The sequence below is a fragment of the Schistocerca serialis genome, chromosome 4, assembly GCF_023864345.2.
Source record: "Schistocerca serialis cubense isolate TAMUIC-IGC-003099 chromosome 4, iqSchSeri2.2, whole genome shotgun sequence".
NCBI lineage: Eukaryota > Metazoa > Arthropoda > Insecta > Orthoptera > Acrididae > Schistocerca > Schistocerca serialis.
Window position 1 is genome coordinate 661,535,112 of NC_064641.1, and position 12,732 is coordinate 661,547,843.

Consider the following 12,732-nt stretch of genomic DNA (forward strand, 5'->3'; position numbering starts at 1 on the left):
CTAACATTGGAGCTCCCAACTACCAATAAGCCCACCTTCTGCGATTGCCTGGGCCTTGAAGGCTGAGGATCATCCTCTGAAACAGGGCAGGCAGCTGCATCTGGCTCAGCCAGAGACAGCACCTGAAACCTGTTTGTCAGATGCACTGGGGAGACTTTCTGATCAGCCTCTGTGGACGTCTTTTGCTGCCTGCCACGCCTTGGAACGACCTCCCAAACAACCACAGGCGAGGGCTCAGCCCCACTGTGGGCAGCAACCGGGGCAACCACAGCAGCAGACCGATCTGGGGACAGACGAGGCGAGGTTGACATCCCCGTGATATCCAAGTCTGGCTCCCCACAGTGGTGCCCATTGGCATCAGCCTCAAGCTGCACAACCGAAGTCAGCGCCACCTGCAGCTGTGAGCGAAGGGATGCCAAACAGTCCCTGTCTATTGTAATCGATGGTGAACAACAGTTACTGAAACATGAGTCTGTGCCTATATAACACAAGGGAAACACGCAAAGAATGTATGAACTAACCTGTACAAATGCCTAACGACTGCACTACAATCAGCTTGAATTTACGATTACAGTAACTAAAACTCGAAACTACACCTCCTATACGAAACTCGCACGCAATGTAAGTAAGAATCTACTAACAAGTGAACCTCCCCATCGCACCCCCCTCAGATTTAGTTATAAGTTGGCACAGTGGATAGGCCTTGAAAAACTGAACACAGATCAATCGAGAAAACAGGAAGAAGTTGTATGGAACTATGAAAAAAATAAGCAAAATATACAAACTGAGTAGTCCACGCGCAAGATAGCCAACATCAAGGAGAGTGTGAGCTCAGGAGCGCCGTGGTCCCGTGGTTAGCGTGAGCAGCTGCGGAATGGGAGGGCCTTGGTTCAAGCCTTCCTTCGAGTGAAAAGTTTACATTCTTTATTTTCACAAAGTTATGATCTGCCCGTTCGTTCATTGATGTCTCTGTTCATTCTAATAAGTTTAGTGTCTATGTTTTGCTACCGCACCGCAAAACCGTGTGATTAGTAGACGAAAGGACGTGCGTCTCCAACATATTGCCCACGGAATACATCTCACGTATTTAATGCAATCTCGTCCAAAGTAGCGAACAGTCAACCGCCAGCCAGGGAGCCTCCTTAGCAGGAATACTCTCTCTTCCGTGCGCTGTAGTCGATTGACGTCGTGTGTTTCGATGTTTGTTTCGGTGTAGCGTCCCCATACTACGGCGCAGTTACCTCGCATCGGACGGACGGACAGATAATAATTGTCTGAAAATAAAATATTAAACTTATTCACTCGAGGGAAGACCTGAACCAAGGACCTCTCGTTCCGCAGCTGCTCACGCTAACCACGGGACCACGGCGCTCCTGGGCTCACACTATCCTTGATGTTGGCTATCTTGCGCATGGACTACTCAGTTTGTATATTTTGCTCATTGTTTTCATAGTTCCACACAACTTCTTCCTGTTTTCTCAATTGATCTGTGTTCAGGTTTTCAAGGCCTATCCACTGTGCCAACTTATAACTAAATCTGCGGAGGGTGCGATGGGGAGGTTCCCTTATAAGTAAACACAGAAAAGAAGCTATATACGTATCTTTCTGCACTGTCGATGTGCACCAACTGGGAGCTCAGGCCACACTGGTCCCTGAGAGCCCACTAGACAGACAAGTGCCACTGACGTACCAAAACAAAACAAATGCCTAACGACTGCGCTACAACCTGCCTGAATTTACGATTACAGTAACTAAAACTCGAAATTACACCTCCTATACGAAGCTCACACGCAATGTAAGTAAGAACCTACGAAGTGAACACATAAAAGAAGCTATATAAGTATCTTTCTGCGCTGTCGATGTCCACCAACTGGGGGCTCAGGCAACACTGGTCTCTGAGACCAGATACTTATCGTTACCCTAGTTATCAGACCACTGCAACAAACTTGTTTTTCCTTGTACTGCGTTTTAATTGTTTAATCGTAAGTCTGCTATCTATACTTGTTCCGCAGACCGATTTTCCTTGGGATGTTCCCAAACTTGCATTTTCATTTGCCTATAATGATTGTGCATCTCTGTGGTTAGCATTGTTTTTGTTTTCATCGGTTCTCCAGAGCTCGTGTAGTGCTATTGTGATAGCCTTTATCAGTTCAAACACAAATAAAAGTACAAAGAAAGCAAGGCAGAAACGTATGTTCAGTAAATATCAAGTATCATCAGTTAAGATATGAAAATGAATTCACAACAATTGTTCAAAGCTGCTTAACCAACTTTAGGATAAGTATTAAACGTCATAGTAAAATACTATGTATCTTATCAAGTGGCCATGAAGTCGTTCTATTATCGACACTTGTGCAGTTTTCTTGTCTCCTAAGTCATTCCCATTTTTATCGTATAGACATTTTTTAGTAATTCCACCAAATATTACCAAATATGGTCAGAACATACAAATATGATATCTGAAAATCACATTTTCATCCTGTTCATTTCGTCAGGTAAGTCTGGATAAATAATTATTCACCAATGCACAATGTAGAATGAAGTCACCTCCAGCTGATTGAACTCTAGTTTATCAGTACCAAGCATCAATTGAAATCCTTTCAGTGATCAGAAATGGTCCTGAGTTTGTTGATACTGACACAAAGGAGTAGAGCGAAAAGAGAAATGGACTAATGATGTAGCGGCATTCATTAACTATTCCCAACCAACATTCAGCTGAGCTGACATGTTTGTAGACCAAGGTTTCACGCCTGGATTTATGAACTTGTATCGTTTCCATCTACGTTGGACGTTACATCGTCAAGAATTCGTTTGTTGGTAAGAAATATTTATATAGGTCACAGGAGTTTAACGATAAACGAAAAGTTTTGTTTTTTATTTCCTAGACCATAATGCAGCCATTTAACAATAGGACCAGAAAATCTCACTGGTGTACTGATAAATTTTTGGCGGATTATCAGATACGAAGTTGCAAAGTAAACTTACAGATATATGTATTAATTGTTGCAATTTTTGCTAGTAAACAGCTTTAGAATTATCAGTTTGTATTTCACTTAAGTAACAGTACAGCAGTGCATATAAATGCTGCTCTGTCAATGCCGTGAAAGATTTAACATTTATAAAAACTGAAGATAAATTTAATTAACTGAGCACCTACAACCAAAATGCATGTATTAGTACCTGAGTTTACTTGATATCTGGAAAGAAATTAAACTGGTAAATTTCTGTTTAACTTGTATCGCTTAATAGTTTAGAAGTGATGATAACGTCGAGATTAGCAGTTATCATGCTTCACTGTGAAATCTCATGGATACAATAATTTATGACTTCATAGATGTTTTGTTTGATGCAAAGTTACAATTGTACCTGTATTATAACAACACGTATTTGTGGACTGAATTTGTTATAAACGGTAATACTGCACTCGTCATTAATAACTCGGCTCATGGCTTTGTTTACTTTAGGTCTCTAATTACGTTAGCAAAATATAGATATTTTCTTAATTATTCTCAGTAGATTCTGTTGCTGAGGAGTTTCGAAGTAATTTGCTCACCCGAGAGAAGTCATGGTAGTGGCAAATTAGTTTGCTGCCTAATTAATGTTGGCGTGTCTGGAGAGTTTCGAAGAGGTGTCAGATAAAATTCTTGGGGTTTTCAGTTTTCCGAATCACTTATCGAATATCGTTTGTAAGTGTTACTTTGATCATAGTGCTTCTTACAACTGCCGCATTGAATGGTGGGTGAATACTGAGTTCATGGGTAATTTCCCAAGATTCTTTAGTTGAGCAATAAGTGAATGGTGGTAAAGCTTTGAAATTGAGCTGGATTTAAATTATTGTTTACTGGAAACACGTGATGTCGCATATGAAATTTCCTCTGTTTATTTTAAACTAGAGGCTTTTCTGTGTGCCCTGTTGTAACACAGCTGTAAAACTCAAAGCTTTACCAAACGTTCATGACTATGTTCCTAGTTAATATATGACCTAAATTAATAAATGGAACAGTATCTGTTTCGTTTTTGAAGCACTATGCTTGTTACACACACACAAACTCCTTTTTTTGTCGTTAACTCCGTCGTATTAATAATTTCTTGTTAAAGCTTGCATGCGTTTCTACGGTCGATGATTCCTTGACTTATGTATCAACTTGAAAATTTCTATCAAATTTATCGTTTGGTTGTCGTTGCTGCATTCATAGAGATGGGGACATAAATAGTAGTTTCAGTATGTGCCCTGTGGAGGAAATTTTTGAGTAGCATAGTAGAGAGTATCTAATAGAGTTTGTGGCGTCATATTTGAATTGTTTTCTTCTGCCACAAAGAACAGAATATAATACGCGTGATTTACAACTCTGAAAGGGTTACTCTTCGAAATTCGCAATTGGTGTGTCTGGATGTATTGTAGGCTACTTCAGAAATGAAGTCTTAGTTTGCATTTTCTTCCGAAATATTCTTCAAGAAGGATGAAGGTAGTAACTTCGGACTGAAATGATTTAAGTAATTCAATGTTACTAGACATTAATAGTAAGTATATATTATCAAAAACTGGGTCAGGCTTGTCTGGGTTTATTAAATTGGAATATCTCGTCGGATTAATCACGTGTCGGGCATTCTTAAATTACAATCCTGGTGCAGTCTCATGAATGGAAGGTGTTAGTTTGTGATTTAATGCGACCTATCAATCAACAAGTAACTGGCCAACGATTAAGTTACTTTGAGCAAATGATAGCCATGAATCATACCCTGGAGACATGCTTATTTGTTGAGGTCTCCATTAACAACTGTAGCACGATGTTTTATGGACTTGTATTTGTTGTAGTGTATTGGATGACTGTATTAGTCTGATTCATTCTGCTGTTCAGGTTTCATTTTATGAAAAAAGTTGCCCTTTTATATTATTTGCTGTTCATTCTCTCGGTTGTTGTTTTTGGCAAGTGAACACTTGACTATTTCTGCCTTCTATCTTTTTGAAGATATACATTTTAAAGTGTTAATTACATACTTCAATATTCACATTACTACTAAATTTACGAATATGTATGTCCCCATAACTAAAGTTTTAAGGTACTGCATAAAGGGTTAGGATACATGGGTACAAATGTGTCCAACAGCCTGCCATAACACTTTAAATCCCTTATTCATGTGATAGTAGAGTTGAAAACCGTTTTTGGACACCCTGTTCTGCCCACAGAAAATTATTTTGCAGAATCTTTCAATTAATGTATTAAAGTATAATTACTAATATAATTGTGTATCATAATGTTATATAAAGTTGTGTTACTGCATTATACTTCACTTGAATAAAGTCTACTACCTTGACCTATTTCCACACCCCAGGGGCTCCCCTCCACTGTGTCAGGGAATACAACTCATTTAATGTGCTGCTTGCGGGTGCTGGATTTGGCTGTGTGATGAAGTTTGTTATTGTTTTGATCATGACTGTTGTTAATAATATTGATATTTAATTTCTTCTCCTCTGTCATTGTTCTTAACTCAAACAGTTATAGTTCACACACAATCTTACAGCAAACATGACTGAAAGATCTACTACAAGAAAGATCCTTAAACAGAGCAGCAGTCAATTTCCTAGCCTTTCTTGAGTATTACAGGCAATTGCTCTGTTTCTAATGACTTCAGTAGGGTGTTAAAACATGATCTTCTGATGTGTGTGTAAAGTCAGGTATTGTTTTCTCATTCCTGCTGAGAATTAAATGTAAGTTGAGATGGGACTGCTAATGAGAAACTCTTCTTTGTCTTTGAACATCTGCAGATTTTTAATTTCCTGTATGATGGAACCTGTTATCGACTTTTACACCGCAGTATGAAACTTCATTCTGAACTCGAGTTAGGGATGCATAGTCTACATGAAAATTATTACTGCTTCTAATCTTGTGGCTTTGAATTGAAGAGTACACTCTAAACTTGCTATTATTATTAATTATGAATACCATTAGTGAGTTGTATACAGGGTGTTTCAGGAAGAATGGTCAACATTCAGGGATATGACAAAAATGATTATTCAAAGCGAAAGAGTCTAGTTAACATGGCTCTAAAATGCATACCTTAAAGGTTATGAGCACTTGTGCTGTGCACTCTAAGAGCCCATGCTTACTGGACATTTTTTCTTATTTTGGCCGACACTACCTCCTCTCAAAATGTAGAAAGCAAAAATGTTGCAGTAGAAGAGATTTGTTTCGCAGTATCGAAGATGTAGTGGTGTTCATAGTTCTTAAGGTATGCAGTGTATAGCCCATGTTTATTAGACTTTTCTGCCTCGAATGATCATTCCTGTCATACCCCTGAATATTGGCCAGTCCTTGTGGGACACCCTGTATCTATTGGTATGAACATGTACGGATCACCTAGGTTTCTGAAGAGGCTTTCGCGAGACCTTCTGTTTTCAATATTCACAATATTTTTAATGCTTACTTCATTACAATAAAAACTTTATTGATCTTAGTAACATTGCCTCCAGAAGGTGTGGCATATCACAGTATGAGGTGAAAGTGTGTTAATAGTCCTGTCCACAGGTCAACATAGTAATAAATTTGCAAATGTAAAACTAACAGAATCGTGCTTATGCGTCCTGTATTTATTTACTTATTTATTCATCCAAGGATCATCTCTCAGTGATATAGGAATTGGCATGGCAATACAATGCCAATCAGAAGGCAAAAATATAACACACAGCATTCATAACATGCTTTAAGAGAATGGAACTGGTAGCCTAGGGGGATAGGGCAGGTGGTCTGTCATGGCCTTAAGGAACCATCCTGGCATTTGCCTTAGTGATCTAGGAAAAGTCAAATGAGGATGGCTGGACAGAACAGTTCCATCCTCCCGAATATGAGGTAATTGTCATAACAACTGCACTGCACTGCATTTGGTAATTCTCTATTGTACAATGTTCCTTCGTTTACACACATTGTTGCAGGCAAGTTGCAATATAAAATATGGTTTCCCTCTTCACTGCTCACACACTGATGACTCTCGGGCTGTTTCCAGTCACTTGTACTGTAAAATATTGTTCCACTCTTCATTGCTGCTTGCACTAAGACAGTCACCAAACTGCTGGCCTGAGAAGATGCTGCTATGCCCCTTGCCTCAGTTACCAGACTCCATATTCAGCTGTGTGCGACTGTCTACCTGAAAAGCTAAGCAAACTGACATTACCATCTATTCAACTACGTGCCACTGTCCACCTGAAAAGCTAAGCCAATGTACATTACCATCATGCATTGTACATCTTTGCACATTATCCTAGTGAGGACAATAAACCATAATCATCTGAAACATGACAAGGTGAAGTAGTTATTCCCTTTTGTTATCATCCACTACTCTTGAGTTCTCTAAGTAATCTTTAATTGTGTAATATGCATTACTTGTGAAGAACATTCTAGTTGTTTCTAAACAAATTTGTTTATTAATCATTTTCACTTCATTTGATTATTTATTATACAAATTTATCCTCTGATAGAAACGCTGTTTTGACCTTTTTGTTTGTTTTTCCTGGTTAAATACAACTCAGAAGTGGCTCATGTTCCATGATTATGTATAGAACAAAGAGTGCAATATTTAGTAATATTTTCCCTGGTACACATTACAGATAGGTATATGAACTCTTATGGTGCAGTAAGGATGCCTAGTGTTTTAAATAGCTCTTTGCAATGAGTCCAACTAGTTTCAATAAATATTCATGGCCCTTATCTGGAGTTTAAAGATTATGTCCATGCTTTGTGCCACTGAGAGATGTGGTGCAGCAGTTAGCACACAGGACAAGCATTTGGGAGGACAATGGTTCAAATGCACTTCTGGCCATCCTGATTTAGGTTTTCTGTTATTCCCCTAAATCACTTCAGGCAAATGCCGCGATGGTGCCTTTGAATAGGCACGGCTGATTTCCTTTCCCATCCTTCCCTAATCTGATGGGGCTGATGACCTGGCTGTTTGGTTCCCTCCCACAAATCAACCATGCTTTATGCCTTGAGTCCACAGAAGAGAATCATATAACTAAGGCACGTGTGTGTGGAGGCATAGTATGTCCTAAGACATTGTCAGTTACAAACTGATGTTAACATCCCAAGAACATGGCCTGCAGATGACATTCTTTTTGCCAGTATCTTTGTATGTTCACTCCATGTTAGTTGACAATTGATGTTCATTCCTAAAAACTTTGTCTGCTACACATCTATAGATTTACCATCTATGTTTAAAGTGACAGCATTACTTTTTTTCCCCTGAAGTGCATACTGTTCATTTTTTTATGTTCAGCATTAATTTATTACATACAACCCAATTGTAAACTTCCTGGAGGGTTTCATTTGCTTTCTCCAATAGGAGCTTTGTGGTTTTATGAGTGACTATGATGTTGCTGTCACCAGCAAAGAAAAGTTTCTCTTCATGTCGTACAGTGCCAGTGCCTGGAAAGTCATCGATATATATTAAGAACAGAACTGGAGCAGAACATTACAGGGAGGAAAACACGCACGCACACACACACACACGCATGTGTTTTTTTTTCTGACAATTGTGTTACTAAAAATTTATCATTGGCAGACATGAACAATCTCCACTGTTTGCAACTAAGATTGAAACCATGAGTTTGATGTTCCTTTTATACCTAGTGCTTCTAGCTCTGTCAGTAATATTTTATGGCCAACAGTGTCAAAAGCCGTGGACAAATTCAAGAAAATGCCAGTAGCACAGTCATCCCTGTAAGAGCTCAAAGAACCACCTTTGTGAACTCTGAAATGGCTGATATTGTAGGTACTACTACCACTTTTGAAGCCAATCTGAGCTTTGTTAAAGAGGCTGAATTTACTTATGCAAATTGTGTCTCTCATTCATGATTGTTTCAATTATTTTAGAGAATGAAGACAGCAGTGAAACTGGCCTATAGTTTTCATTTCTTTCTGCATTACCTTTCTTTAGTAAGGACACCATTTGTGCATGCTTTATGTACCCTGGGAAACATCTGAACTAATGATTTATGTTTGTTAATGGGGTTTGTGCGCCATCTGTGCACACATTCAGAACATAGACAGGAACCTCATCTATGCCCACTGACTACTTATTTTTTCAATTGTTGTACTGCCTTCCTAACTTGAAGCTCTGTTTTGGGAAACATCATTGTGTTCCCTGTGTAAGACTTTGCGGGTGCTACATGTGTTTTAGCAAGATATTGCTGCAGCTTCTCCACAATGCCAAACAAGTAATGATTTAAAAATTTTGCTGATTCCTGAGGATTTATTGTTATTCTATCCCCATCTCCGATTTTTATTAGGTCTACAACTTTGCTTCTGCTGTTTTGCAATAGAGGGCAGCAGTGAAAAGTAGTGGTTCAAGTTGTTCGTTATAAGTACCATACAGTAAGCTTAGGCATTTGAGAACATAACGCCATCAAAATATCAGTCTATTTTTGATTGCATCATAAGGTTATTCTCGACTGAATACGTCAACTTACGAGCCCACTTCTCGTCATCTGCGGGAGGTTTTAGTTTTCTGCTTTGATATGAAGAAATCTGTGGCTGAGGCTCATAAACAGCTGGGTAAGACCTACGATGAGAAGCCTGTTAGTGACAGAATGTCGCAGAAAATGTTTTTCATGCTTCAAGAATGGTGATTTTGACATTGAAGACCAGCATGGTTGTGAAAGAGCGAAAGCTTTCGCTGCTACTGCAGCCGACGGGAACAATCACAGGAGATCGTTGTTGAAAGCAATTGATGTGTTTGAGCCGAGCATTGAAGGACAAATGGCCATACTACAGTAATAGACATGAAAAATAGATTTTGCAGCATGACAGTGCACGACCCTATGCCGAAAATCCCGTCAAAACATACTTGGAAACGTTGAAATGGGAAGTTCTATCCCACCCACTGTATTCTCCAGATATTCCTCCCTCTGACTGCCACCGTTCTCAATCTATGACACATGACCTAGCCGACTAGCACTTGCGGTCATATGAACAAGTGCAAAATTGGATCGATTCATGGCTCCCCTCAAAAGATGCCCAGGTATATACTGTGGGATTCGTATGCTGCCCTAAACCTAGGAGAAAGCAGTGGCCGACGATGGCTAGTACTTTGAATCACAAATGTTTTGTAAGTTTTTCACAATAAAGTCTCGAACTTCGAGAAAAAATGGTGGAAGCAAAGTTGTAGACCTAGTATGATGTTATACTTGCTTCTGCATTTTCCAGTTTCTGGTTTCATAACATTCTCTGACACTTTATTTTTGTTTTATGAATTACTTATTAATTTGTCTTTGAATGATGGTTTTTTGCTGCAAGCAGTATCCTCCTGTATATGATTTTTTATACCTGTTGTAGTACTTGAGGAACTATGGATTAGTGCAGTGCTTTCGCAAAGAGCAGAGAAATTTAAGTGTTTATGAGGACTTCGTAATACCCACTGTTATCCACATATTTTCCTTAGCTGGTGCAGTAGAATTGGCTTCTGTTACAAATGTCAGTTCAAACATTAATTTAAACAACATGCAAAATTTAGAGAACTTAGCTCCTACATGTACACTTTTCACTGGTTTGGTTTTCCAGCCTTCTAGAAAAAGTAGGTTTCTTATGATCTGAGAAAATCTTTTTGTAGGCATGCAGTTTTGTAGTTTACACCGAGCCTGTCTTTTGCTGTATTAGCCAACGGTAATTATCCGAATTGCCAAGATCTCTTAACAAATACTTTACAATTTTTCCTGTCAGTGTCCATAAGTACATTGTCTCAAATTGAAGCTGAACTTTTTTAAACCCTTGTAGCAGTGTTTACCCCTTGTGCCATGCTAAAAGTGCTCAGAAAGTTCAGGAAATTATGGCTAATTTCACCCTCAGCATCTATGTTAATATTCATGTCTGCAAATATTATTATGCCGGTTCTGGGACAGCAGAGGCCCTTTCTATGACTTCAGTAAATTTGTTGAAGTAAGTGTCCACATTACGATCAGGTGACTGGTAACGACACAGAATCATTGGCTTATTGCAGTCATCTAGCTTTGTTAATTCAGTGACTGACAGTTCAGAATGTTTACCTGCACAAAACCATGGAAAACATATATCAGTATGGCCAGATGGCGCAAACTCCATCCTCCCAAATATGAGGTCAGTGTCTTAGCAGCTGCACTGCCCCATTTGGTTAATCCCAGTTATACAGTGTTGGGTAATTTACACACAATTTGCTTTAGATAACTTATAAATCACAGTTCTGCTCTTCATCAGTGCACACACTAAGGTACCTACTGATGACTTCTGGGCCATGAAGATGCAGCTGTGCCCTCGAACTAACTCCAGTCTGTTCACAAAACTGACTCCAGAGCCACAAACATTCAACTATGCCCCATATTTAACTTCCTGTCCTTCCCTGTGCCCATCTGAAAAACTGAGTCAATTACATGCTTAAGAACTTCACACTTAGAGACTTAACCAGTGTGTACTCATTGATCTCTGCTTCTGGTACCTCGGAGTCATTATTATTTGTTTAGAACTGCTTAGTATGAATTTTTGTAAGATCAAAGAGTTGTTGTTTGCTGTGCACCGGCAGTAAGCCTGTTCTGTTACTCTCCTGGCTTTCTGGTATGGATGTTTTTGGGCCTTTTATCAATATTTCTCTGTTTCTTAGCATTTATCCCACATGTGCACAGTCCACTTGTTTGACTACATCTCCATTCCGTTCTTCGATGACATCTTCACATTTTTAAACCAATGTCACACATATCAGACCTGTTGCCAGGTGGTTGTATGACACCTGGGTGTAATTGAGGACCTTTTTTTGTAATAGGATTGCCCTGATTTATCATACCATACCAACATAGACCTGTTCCCTAATTTCTTATGTGACCATACTAAATAAGTCTGTGAGCACAGTCGTGTCCATTCTTTGAGTAGTCTACTGATGTTGCTTCGTAAGTGGTTGACATTCTGCACCATAAATGGCTGTAGAGCATACTGTGGTAATGTAAATTGTGGCCTTTAGATGTTTGAGCATCTTTCTCCACTTGAGAGAAGTTGCGTTCACCCTTGGCCAGATATCAGAAGTGCCATCACAGTTTGAGGTTACTATGGATCTTAAGTATTTAAAATGGATCATGTTCTGCAGGTGTTGATAATTGATTCTGATAGTACTATTGGTTTAGGGGCCACATTCCAGGTAGGCCCCTACTCAGTCTTCTGGGTATTGAGGCACAGACCAATCTCCGCCCATCTATCTATCCTGATGTTGGAATTCAAGGTGTGTGTCTTTCGCTAGGGTAACATTATCCATGTAAAGAAGTATCCATGGATGTGATGTGTCTTTGTTTGCTGTGGCTATATCCATGCAGAGGATTAGTAATAGCAGTGACGGAACAGAATCTTGATGATGAACACTGTTAGTGATATCAATAGGTGGAGAAATTACTGTTGGACTCTGTAGTACACTGATGTACCAAGTTTACATATATCTCTGGGCTTTCATGACATCAAAGAGCTTGGCAAATGAGGTCATATGGGGCATGATGAAATGCTCTTCTGTGGTCCCACACATCTTCATTTGGTAGTTTCTTTGTTGTCATGAAGTCCCAAAGATCTGTGTATACTGGGTACAGCTTTTACGTCACAGTGCCATTAGTGTCACCCTTTTATGAAAATCTTTGTGTAAAATAGCCAGTATGTATAATTTCGTAAACTATTAGTACCTACACATGGGAACTACCGGAACTATGAAGTTGTCATACTCTGTTTCGTAGGTGTTTAA

General features: G+C 39.2%; 1 protein-coding gene across 5 annotated transcripts in view; it reads left to right on the plus strand.

Annotated features, from left to right (window-relative positions):
- Positions 1-3,684: 3,684 nt before the first annotated feature.
- The window catches only part of LOC126475530 (zinc finger protein 143-like), a 125,621-nt gene continuing 116,573 nt past the window's right edge, over positions 3,685-12,732 (plus strand). For 4 of the 5 annotated variants that reach the window (XM_050103468.1, XM_050103470.1, XM_050103471.1 and 1 more), the window contains exon 1: positions 3,719-3,758. The gene's annotated coding sequence lies outside the window, so the exon portion shown is untranslated. Of the gene's footprint in view, positions 3,759-12,732 lie in introns of all 5 variants that reach the window. The other variant, XM_050103469.1, reaches the window with a different exon arrangement.